Genomic DNA, 11,146 nt, shown 5'->3' with positions numbered 1-11,146 from the left:
CCCTGGAGCCAAAAGCCTCCCAAGGACCCTGAAAGCAGAGAAGGCACCTCTGGTGAGTGCACATTTGTAACTACAGTACAGGGTTTAAAAGCAAGAGTGTTTAATGTTTGATTTGCCCTGAAGACTTGGGATGCATTCGTGGCCAGTACAGCTACTGGAAAAGTCTGTTAACGTGTCTGGGGATGGAGCGGGAATCCTCCAGGGAAATCTCCATGAAGCTCTCCTGGAAGTACTCCCAAAGCCTTTGCAGAAGGTTTCTGGTGAGGGCTGCCTTATATCGTCCTCCATGGTATGACACTTTATCAGGCCAAGCCAGTAGCAAGTAGTCTGGAATCATTGCAGCACAAAGCATGGCAGCAAATGGTCCTGGGTTTTGGTCGCATTCAAGCAACATTTGGTCTTTATCTTTCTGTGTTACCATCAGGAGAGTGATATCATTCATGGTCATCTGGTTGAAATTGGGGAATTTTTGTAAGGGAAAAGTAAAAGGACTCTGTTCATGCTGGGCTGTTTGCGTTTGGCTAGAAGGGATCATCCCATAGCCACGCCGTGGGGGGAGGGGTGAAGGGATCATCCCAAATAATCACGTGGAGGTGTGGCGGGAGGTGTGTGCTGCACATCCACCCGAAAACTGCAGCCCAACCTTTTAAATGGCAAACCAAACCGGCATTGCTTGCTATGGGAAAGGAGGGCGCTGCAGTTTGGAAACATTCCAACATGTTATGAAGGCATTAAAAGCCTAACCCGCGTACCCTTTGGCTTACCATAACTTACATGACCATTTGGAAACCAAATTCTGTTGCCCAGCTGTGTGTGATGTGTCACCATACCGGCAGGCTCTCAATATAAAAGGCAAAATGCGACCTTGTACCGAAAGCAAATGTGCTTCTGCCATGAATTGCTGGATTCATTGTGAAAGAGAGTCTCCCTTTTGTTCTCAGAAATGTATCATCTTAAATTTTACTCTCCCTTTTTATCTCCCCCCAGGTGCAAATGTTTCTGCACTCCCCCTATCATCTCCGTCCCTGAGGTTGGGAGAGGGAGGGGAGACTGACGACATGTACCCAAAACCACCCGCAACAATGCTTTTGCCCCATCAGGCATTGGGAGCTTAACCCAGAATTCCAATGGGTAGTAGGGACTGCGGGAACTGTGAGATAGCGTCCCACAGTGCACCGCTCTGCGAGTCAATCCTAGTCACTCTAGCAAGGACGCACTCCGCCGACTTAATGCGCTTAGTGGGGACATACACAATCAACTGTATAAAATCCATTTCTAAAAATCAACTTCTATAAAATCGACCTAATTTCATAGATATACCCTTAGTTGGAGTTCTGAGAAAGGAGTTTTTCTACCCACATGCTGAAGGATGTATGGAACACATTAAACCAATGTTCTTAATCAAGAGGAACAAAGAAGGTGAGGATAGGGGGACAAATAAGATTCCTAATGCACTAAAGATTCAGAAGTCACTGTCAGAGAAAAAGTATTTTCTTGTAATAACCAAATTATTTGTGTGTTGTAAGAAAAGGCGTTCTAGGTTAGCCATGCTAATATGGGGAAACTCCATAACCATATGTGTGCACATACAAAAACCCATCATTTAAAAACTACTTGTTGTGGATATTCACTGGACAAGAAAATATTCAGAGAAAAAAATATATAAGAGCAAGAATTTCCTATTAACAGCTCAGAGGATTCAGGCATATATATATATAATGGCTTGATCGTTATTGTATTTCTATCAGCACAATCAGCATCATTTCTTCAACCTTACACTACAAGACTCCTGAAAATAAATCAATAATTCTTGATTTCTATGTTTCTTACAAAATAACCAATTTTAATTGTATAAAGCAATGCCCTTTGAACATTGCAATCAATATACAGCTCTTTGGAAGCCATTTTGACATTCTTGCAGTGGTCAATGCATAACTATGTGGGACATAGAAACTACTCTAAAACAAGACCAACTCAGATTAGAAGTTATGGAGAACCATTACAAGTTTTAAAGAAACTGCATGGAAATTTGAGTTTCCAATAAACTAGAATAAAGGAGGACTGACACTAAGGCTGATATTTTTATTAATTGTTTTTGTGGGGGGGGGGGAGGGAAGGAGAGGAGAAGATATAATGATGTTTGAGAGTGGAATTTGGTGTACCCAAGAATAAGTGTCAATAAATACCCTTAATGTGGAGAATTCACCATAGCCCAAAACAATCACACTAAAGACATGTGAAATTTACATTAGACCTCCTGTTATTTACCTCACTAGGAAAAGGACTGTGCTAAACAGAAAAACAAACAAACCCACCAATTCATCAGGCTGTCAAACAAACTGAAGGAGGATATGAAGGCCAACAAGACCTTCTACATTATAATATGGTGTCAACGTGGTAGGCACCACAGGCCTGATTCCCAACTCCGTTATACCAGTTTTTTGCCAATGGGAAGTCAGTGGAGTCACAAGGTGTAACACAGTAGAGAATTGGGCCCAGTATTTTCAATTGTTTGGTGCTCATTTATAGGACTACTACCAACAGAGTTAACCAGCCAAATTAGGAGCAGTCTGCTGTTAAGAATCTACAAGTGAATGCGATTTTCAGTGCAGAGATTTAGCCATACGATTCCAATTTATGCTGGTCCCACATTTAAATCCTATGCACTTTGTTCAAAGTATTTCCTAGAATTTTCTCCCATCTCTCCCTTTCTCCACCTACCCACCCACCATTATTTACTAAAGTTACAAGTTAAAAATCTGTCCTGGTACATTCTGATAATGAAATCCTAATGAAGACCTTGAATAAACTGTGCCACATCAAAATCAAATCATTCACATGTTCACAGACACAGCACTTTGTCCAATTTTGTTAATAAAAAAACTGCATAGAAGAAATACCTGACTGTCATCAATTTCTCCTCCTAATTGGGACAACCAATTAGATCCCAAATTTTTGGCTAGCTGCTTAGATCAAAAAGGGTTAACAATACTGTCCCAGGTTAGTTATGTTCCAGTCAGATATAATCTTGATGTAAACAAGCACTTAGCTCCAAAAGTGGACGGAGAGTCAGTTTTTATTATCAGTGGGTTGTGAACAATTAGAAATAGACTTAAGCATCATAGACTTGCCTAGAGAATGGAGGGTGATACAAGATGTGATACAGGAGGGCCAAGGAGCAGTGGGAGAGTGCTAGATATATAAACTCAAGCCTAATTAAGGCGTGGTTCCCTGTAGAGTAGGGGAGGTGGCTGCAGGTTAATTGGAGCACCTGCAGTCAATTAAGGCCCTGTTAGGAACCTAATAAAACCCCCTGTGTTAGGCAGACAGAGGAGGAGGAAGGAGAGAGGACTGGAGCTTGGGAGGTGTGTTGAGAGATTTGGAAGACCTGAGAACTGAAGTAAGGGAGACCATGCCCCAGCAGGACAGGGAGACTCCCTCCCCTCCACTCCCGTCCCCACCGCCCCACATCTAAGGATCGAGGGTAACCCCACCTAAGGGGGATAAGGGTAAGAAACCCACAGGGGTTGAGAGGGGCTGGGACTCAGAGCGAGAAGCAAATCCAGACCCCTCCCACGCTTCCCTCCTCTACCACCTTCCCGAGCTAGTAGCGGGGCCCTCGGCACCCAAGAGCAGGGGCAAAGGGTGGCATCTTAGCTCCACGCCCAGAAAAGCACAGGACCCACCAAACTAAAATTGGCCATCTTGCCACATGTGGCATCAGCTGTGGGATTTCTGCACCATGAACATAGTCCAGGGGGGGGTCACAACCACCCTGCCTCAAAATGGAGGATGTGGTCAAAGCACTGGTGTAAGCCACTGCTGCCCAGCAGGAGGCTACCTGGGTCCAGGCAGCTGCCCAGCAGGAGGCCATTCAGCTGCAGCAAGAGACCAATCACCTGCTGATGACCCAGGCCACCCAAGATTGAGCCATGCTGCAGGAACTAGTGAACTAGGTGAAGGCCCTTGCAGAGAGGAGCCGCGGATATGATAGGACGCAGACCATACAGGGCCAGCTACTGTCTGCAGAAAGTGACACAGGAGGATGATGTGGAGGCATACCTCCTGGCCTCCGAGAGGACAGCCCTGAGGGAGGCCTGGCCCTGAGACCAGTGGTCAGGCGTCCTTGCCCATTTTTGTGCAGGGAGGCCCAGAAGGCCTACTAGGATATGACTACAGAGGAGGTGGCAGATTACCCTGACTGAAGGTGGAGATCCTGGCCAGGGCAGGGGTAATGACGGAGGTTCCATGAATGGCAGTACTGCGAAGACAAGACACCATGATCACAACTATTTGACCTAATTCACCGAGCCCAGAAGTGGTTACACCCAGAGGCTCTCAGCTCAGAGAAAATGATGGAGTTCCTGGTCTGGACCACTATATGAGGGGACTACCCTTGGGCCTCCGAGCCTGGAGGCCAGAATGACCCCTCCACCTATGATGAACTGGTCACCCTAGTCGAGAGACAACTGGTAGCCCGTGAACTGTTCGAAACCCCAGGAGGTGGAACACGGTGTTTCAGGAAACCCCGAGGACCCAGATCATCGAGAACACCAGGAAAGCTATAGCCAGAAGAGCAGGCCCCAAAGAGTGGCTTGAGGCCCCAAGAGGACCTGGGGGTCCAGGGAGAGAGAGTTGGGGGAGCGAGTCAGAGGGCAACCTCTGGGATAAGATATCACTGTTATGAGTGTGGGGAGTTGGGGCATATAGCAGCCCAGTGGCCCAATAGGAAGGAGTAATGTAATGCAATGTAATCTGGGGGATCCCGGGGACCAATGTGGACTAATCAGCCTGGTAGCCGTCGCAATGGCTTCACATGAGTACAACAGGCCGGTAAAAATGAACAGCATCCGGACCATAGCTTTGGTGGACTCTGGGAGTGCTGTCACATTGGTCTCAGGGAAGTTAGTGGGGCAAGACCAACTGAGCCAGGCCAAGAACACTGGAGTGTTCTTGTGTCTGTGGCACAGTAAATTTCTACCCCACAACTCCAGTATGGATTGAGATCCAGGGAAACACTACAAAGATGACTGCAGGGGTGGTCCCCTAGCCGGCCTTAATTGGCAGGGACTTTCCTGGGTTCGAGAGCTTACACCCCCATCTCCCCCCCCCCGCCCACTGAGTTAGGGGAGGAAATTAAACCCAGAGCAGAGTCTGAGCCACCTATGGATGACCCTACCACAATTTTTGCTGGATTTTCCCCTGAGCTATTTTCACCACCTGGGAAGTCTTGGAAATCCAGACGGGAAAGGAGGCAGACAAAAGACTAGGAACCAGGATTTTGGCAGCAAACCAAAGAGCTGCCCTAGTTGGGAGGAGGTCCTGAGGAGACCCAGAAATGGCCCACAGCACAAGTGGAAGCACCCCAAGAGAAGGAGGGGAGCCCCTTCCAATAGGATCAGGCCAGATCGGTCCCGCACGCGACTGTTTTGGGCAGGACCAAGCCAATGACCCACTGCAAATGTGAGGGAGGAGGTAGTAGAAGTAAATGGCGAGCAAGTAGAAGGGAAAACCAAAGGCCCAGGGCCCTACTAGATAATCAATCGGGATCTGTTGTACCGGGTAGTGCCAATATGCGGGGGAAGTAGTAGAACAGCTCTTGGTACCACAGAAGCACACAAGGGCCGTATTAGAGTTAGCTCACAGTCATCTGTTTGGGGGACATTTAGGAGTAGACAAGACCCTGGATAGAGTCCTAAGGAGGTTCTGCTGGCCGGGGGTATGGGCAGAAGTCAAGCACTATTGCACCTCCAGCCCAGAGTGCCAGCTGCATCGCGCCCGACATCAGTTAAGTGCCCCGTTGGTACCCTTGACTATAATTGAAGTACCTTTTGAAAGGATAGCAATGGATCTAGTGGGCCCACTAGAAAGAACGGCTCGGGGCCACTGAAGCATACTCCTCATTCTGGACTACAGAATGGCTACACGGTACCCTGAAGCCATTCCTTTAAGAAACCCCACGTCCAAGGTGATTGCAAAAGAACTGGTGCAGGTTTTTGCTAGGGTAGGCATCCCTAAGGAGATCCTGACAGACTAAGGGACTCCCTTCATGTTGAGAGTAATGAAAGACTTATGTACCTTGCTCCACATCGAAGCCTTGCGAACCTCGGTCTACCATCCCCAAACAGATGGTCTGATTGAGCGATTTAACTGAACTTTCAAGAGCATGATCTGAAGGGTGGTGGCCCAAGATGGAAAAGACTGGGAGGTGGGTGTTTGCAATACAAGAAGTTCCCCAAGCATCTACTGGATTCTCTCCTTCGAGTTACTGTGTGGATGCCATCCACGTGGCATATTAGACATCGCAAAGGAAGAATGGGAGGAACAACCCAACCCGGGGAAGAACGTCATTACACATGTAGCCCAGATGAAAGAACGAATAGCCCAAGCGATCCCCATAGTACAAGAGCATTTGGAAAAAGCACAAGAGTCCCAACGAACCAACTACAATCGTTGGGCAAGAACACAGAAATTTCAATCAGGAGAACGGGTGCTGGTAACAACAACAGAAAGTAAGCTCCTTGCCAGTTGGCATGGACCCTATGACATCGTGGAAGCCATTGGGTAGGTGAATTATAAGGTGAAGCAGCCAGACCGCCGAAGGCCAGAACAGATATACGTCAACTTACTGAAAGCCTGGCATGATCGGGAGACGTGCCTGGCTGTTCTGCCAGTTCCATCCCAGGCAGATGGCCCACAAGGGCAGGTAAAGATATCTCCCAAATTAGCCCCAGAACAACTAACAGAGGTTGTCGAAATGATCCAGAGGAACCAAGACGTGTTCTCCAGACAACCAGGCCGTATGACGCTGATCCTGCACCACATCATCACGTGTCCCGGAGCAAGGGTGACAATAAAACCCTATCGCATACCAGAGGCAAAAAGAAAAGAAATTAGGGCAGAAGTAAAGAAGATGCTGGAACTTGAAGTGATTGAGGAATCACACAGCCAGTGATCCAGTCCTATTGTCTTGGTCCCCAAGCCTGATGGCAGCCTGAGGTTTTGTAATGACTTCTGGAAGTTAAATGAGGTACCCCAATTTGATGCCTCCCCAAAACCACGTATTGATGAGCTGGTGGATCATTAGGTAAGGCCTAATACTTAACCACCTTGGACTTGACAAAAGGCTACAAGCAGATCCCCCTGGCTGAGGATGCCAAAGAAAAAACCGCTTTCTCTACACCCGATGGCCTTTTCCAATATACCGTCCTCCCTTTTGGGCTCCATGAGGCCCCCGCGACTTTCCAACGATTGATGGACCAATTACTTTGACCCCATGCCAAGTATGCTGCTGCCTATTTAGATTATGTGGTAATCCATAGCCCTGACTGGGAGACGCACCTGGGTAAAGTGGAAACGGTACTAGATGCTCTTAGACAGGCTGGTCTCACCGCTAACCCATCCAAATGTGCACTAGGGTTAGCCGAGGCCAGATACCTTGGGTATGTAGTCGGAAGGGGCCTGGTGAAGCCCCAATGGAGCAAAGTGAAGGCAATACAGGAATGGCCCCGCCTGACCTGCAAGAAGCAAGTCAGAGCATTTTTAGGGATAGTGGGGTACTATCGCCGGTTCATCCCGCACTTTGCCACAAGGGCAGCACCTCTGATGGACCTGATAAGAGCTTGGGACCCGGAGACAGTTAAGTGGACTGAAGCGGCAGAAGAAGCTTTCACAGACCTAAGGATGGCCCTTTGCAATCATCCAGTGCTCATAGCCCCAGATTTTAAAAAGGAATTCATCCTACAAACAGACACCTCAGAGGTAGGACTTGGAGCCGTCCTTTCACAGATGGTGGGGGATGAGGAGCACCCAATCCTTTACCTTAACTGAAAGTTCCTGCCCAGGCAGCAAGGATACACCATAGTAGAAAAAGAATGCCTAGCGGTTAAATGGACCATGGAGATTCTATGGTACTACCTGCTTGGGCGGCAGTTCACCCTTGTAACAGATCATGCCCCACTCCAATGGATGCACAAACAAGGAGAGGAATGCACGAGTGACTAGATGGTTTCTATCCCTACAACCTTTCCACTTCTGGATACAGCATAGAGCTGGAAGCCAACACAGCAATGCGGACAGCCTGTCATGACAACGCTGTCTCTCGTCCAAAGTAGCCCAGCACCGTGGTGTTGAGCGGCGGGGGGGGGGATGATACAGGAGGGCCAGGTAGCAGTGGGAGAGTGCTAGATATATAAGCTCAAGGCTAATTAAGGTGTGGTTCCCTGTAGACTAGGGAAGGTGGCTGCAGGTTAATTGGAGCACCTGCAGTCAATTAAGGCCCTGTTAGGAACCTAATAAAACCCCCTGCGTCAGGCAGACGGAGGAGGAAGGAGAAAGGACTGGAGCTTGGAGGTGTGTTGAGAGATCTGGAAGACCTGAGAATTGGAGTAAGGGAGATGCTGCCCAGCAGGACAGGGAGACTCCCTTCCCCCAAGCATCTAAGGGGGATGAGGGTAAGAAACCCACAGGGGTTGGGAGGGGCTGGGACTTAGAGCGAGGAGCAAACCCAGACCCCTTCCCCACTTCCGTCCTCTACCACCTTCCTGGGCTAGGAGAGGGGCCCTCGGCACCCAAGAGCAGGGGCAAAGGGTGGCATCTTAGCTCCACGCCCAGAAAAGCGCAGGACCCACCAAACTAAAATCAGCCATCTTGCCACAAAGACATATCCCAAAACAATTAAGGTATTTAAGCAACAATGCACCAGAGGGCAGATATTGCAGGATAAAAGGTAAAAAGAAAATGAGCTAGAACCCAATTTACAATCACTGACCACTGTTAGATCTTTTTGTCAAATGCCAGGCTTTAGTGCCCCAAGGCTAATAGGCAAAAAGATACAGGTTGAAAAAAATTAGATCTGAACTGTTGTTCAAAACACAATTCACTTTGAGTTTCCAAAAAAAGTTGAAAAATTGTGCAAAAATAAATTCTATTGCACATGGCTACAATTCTTGGGTTTGGCCGAGACGAGAAGTGACCAATCACCTCAAAGTACTGCACATTCAGTATGTCTATCCCAACCAGAAGCTGGAAATACTGGAAATCTTTTTTTGGGGGGGGGAAGTTCTTTAAATGTTTTTATCCAATTTTGCAAACTCAAAAAGTCAGGAAACTACAGATAAGAATTCAAAACAAGTTGCATCCCTGAACCTTTTGGAAAAAAACACTCATTACTAGCTAGCACTAATCTCTTCAGTGAGATTGGCCATGGAAAGATGATCCAGAAAAGGGGTTAAGACATTGAGCCCTTAATAGATCATCAAAATAGCTTTAATAAGGCAGCTGTTGTTGGCACCACCAAAGTTTGCATATCAATTTAGGAGACATGGATATTTAGGTCTAGAATTGCTTAGTATACTAAACTTTCTTTTGAGTGCTGAGGAATTTGGTTACTTGAAGGGACAGTCAGTGTTTGTGGGCCCACACTTCAGTAAAATAATACTCCCCACCTCCCACACATGTACATTTACCAGTATTTGTCAGATTTTTTTAATCAAAGCGTGTTCACAGATATGCACAAATGTTTGTTAGTGCTGTGTATGCACGTACATGAAAGCAACAGAGGGAATTATGTTATCTTCCCCTTACCAAAATTTTAGTCCAATGGGGGAAGTAGTTTCCCTGGGCAACTTACCCAGCACATTCAGTCACTTAGCCCTGGTCTACACTGTGGGGTTAGGTCAAATTTAAAATGAATGCATCTACCCAACCAACCCCTGAAGGGCTCTTAAAATCAACTTCTGTACTCCTCCCCGGCGAGGGGAGTAGCAATAAAATCAATCTTGCTGGGTCGAATTTGGGGTAGTGCAGACGCAATTTGACAGTATTGGCCTTCGGGAGCTATCCCAGAGTGCTCCAACATGACCACTCTGAACAGCACTTTCAACTCCGATGCACTAGCTAGGTACACAGGAAAAGCCCTGGCAACTTTTGAATTTAGCTTCCTGTTTGGTCAGTGTGGTGAGCTCAGCAGCACAGGTGACCAAGCAGTCCCCCCAGAATCACAAATGAGCTCCAGCATGGACTGAAAGGGAGACACTGAATCTGATTGCTGTTTGGGGAGAAGAATCTGTGCAGGCAGAACTCCGATCAAAAAGAAGAAATGCTAATATATATGCCAAAAATCACACAGGGCATGGTGGAGAGACGCTACAACACGGACACACAGCAGTGCCGCATGAAAGTTAAGGAGCTCAGGCAAGGCTACCAAAGGACAAAGAAGGCAAATGGTCACTCCGGGTCAGAGCCCCATACATGCCGCTTCTATGATCACCTGCATGGCATTCTAGAGGGGGGCCCGACCACTACCCCACCACTGTCGATGGACACCTGCAAGGAGGGAGTCTCACACAAAAACGGAGGAGTATTTTGTGGATGAGGAAGAGGAGGAGGAGGAGGAGGAGAATGCCCAGTAGGCAAGTGGTGAATCCATTCTCCCCGGCAGCCAGGACCTTTTCATCACCCTGGAGCCAATAGCCTCCCAAGGCGGGACCCCGACCCTAGTTGAAAATAGGGGAACTTTTGTAAGGGAACAGTAAAAGGACCCCGTTCTGGGTTGTTTGCAAATGGCTAAAATGGATCATCCTGGAGAACAGTGACGCAGCAGGGGGAGGGGTGAAGGGATCATCCCAGAGAATAGCCATGCAGAGGCGTGGGGGGAGGTGTATGCTGTACATCCACCCGAAAACTGCAGCTCCTCCTTTTAAATGTGAAATCCAACTGGCATTGCTTGCTCTGGGAAAGGATGGCGCTCCAGTTTGAATCCATTCCCACAAGTTATGAAGGTGGAAGAAGCCAACCCCGCATACCCTTTGGCTTACTATGGCTGACTGGAAACCAAGTTATGTTGCCCAGCCATGTGTGATGTGTAACCATACCGGCAGGCACTCAATATAAAAGGCAAAATGTGACCTTGTACCTAAAACACATGTGCTGTCTGCTGTGAATTGCTTGATTCACTGTGAAAGAGTATCCCTTTTGTTCTCAGCAATGTATCATCTTAAATTTTACTCTCCCTTTTTATCTCCCCCCAGGTGCAAATGTGTCTACGCTCCCCCTATCATCTCCGTCCCTGAGGTTATCGCAGATTAGAAGGCGAAAAAAACCACACTGACGATGACATGTTTTCCGAGCTCATGCAGTCTTCCTG

General features: G+C 47.6%; 1 pseudogene; it reads left to right on the top strand.

Annotated features, from left to right (window-relative positions):
- Window positions 1–6,367: 6,367 nt before the first annotated feature.
- On the top strand, window positions 6,368–10,535 carry LOC141986186 (uncharacterized; annotated as a pseudogene).
- The last annotated feature ends 611 nt before the right edge of the window (window positions 10,536–11,146 follow it).

This window comes from Natator depressus, chromosome 4, assembly GCF_965152275.1.
Source record: "Natator depressus isolate rNatDep1 chromosome 4, rNatDep2.hap1, whole genome shotgun sequence".
Lineage (NCBI taxonomy): Eukaryota > Metazoa > Chordata > Testudines > Cheloniidae > Natator > Natator depressus.
The sequence above is the reverse complement of the archived record's forward strand: the minus strand, read 5'-3'. Positions and strand labels throughout refer to the sequence as shown.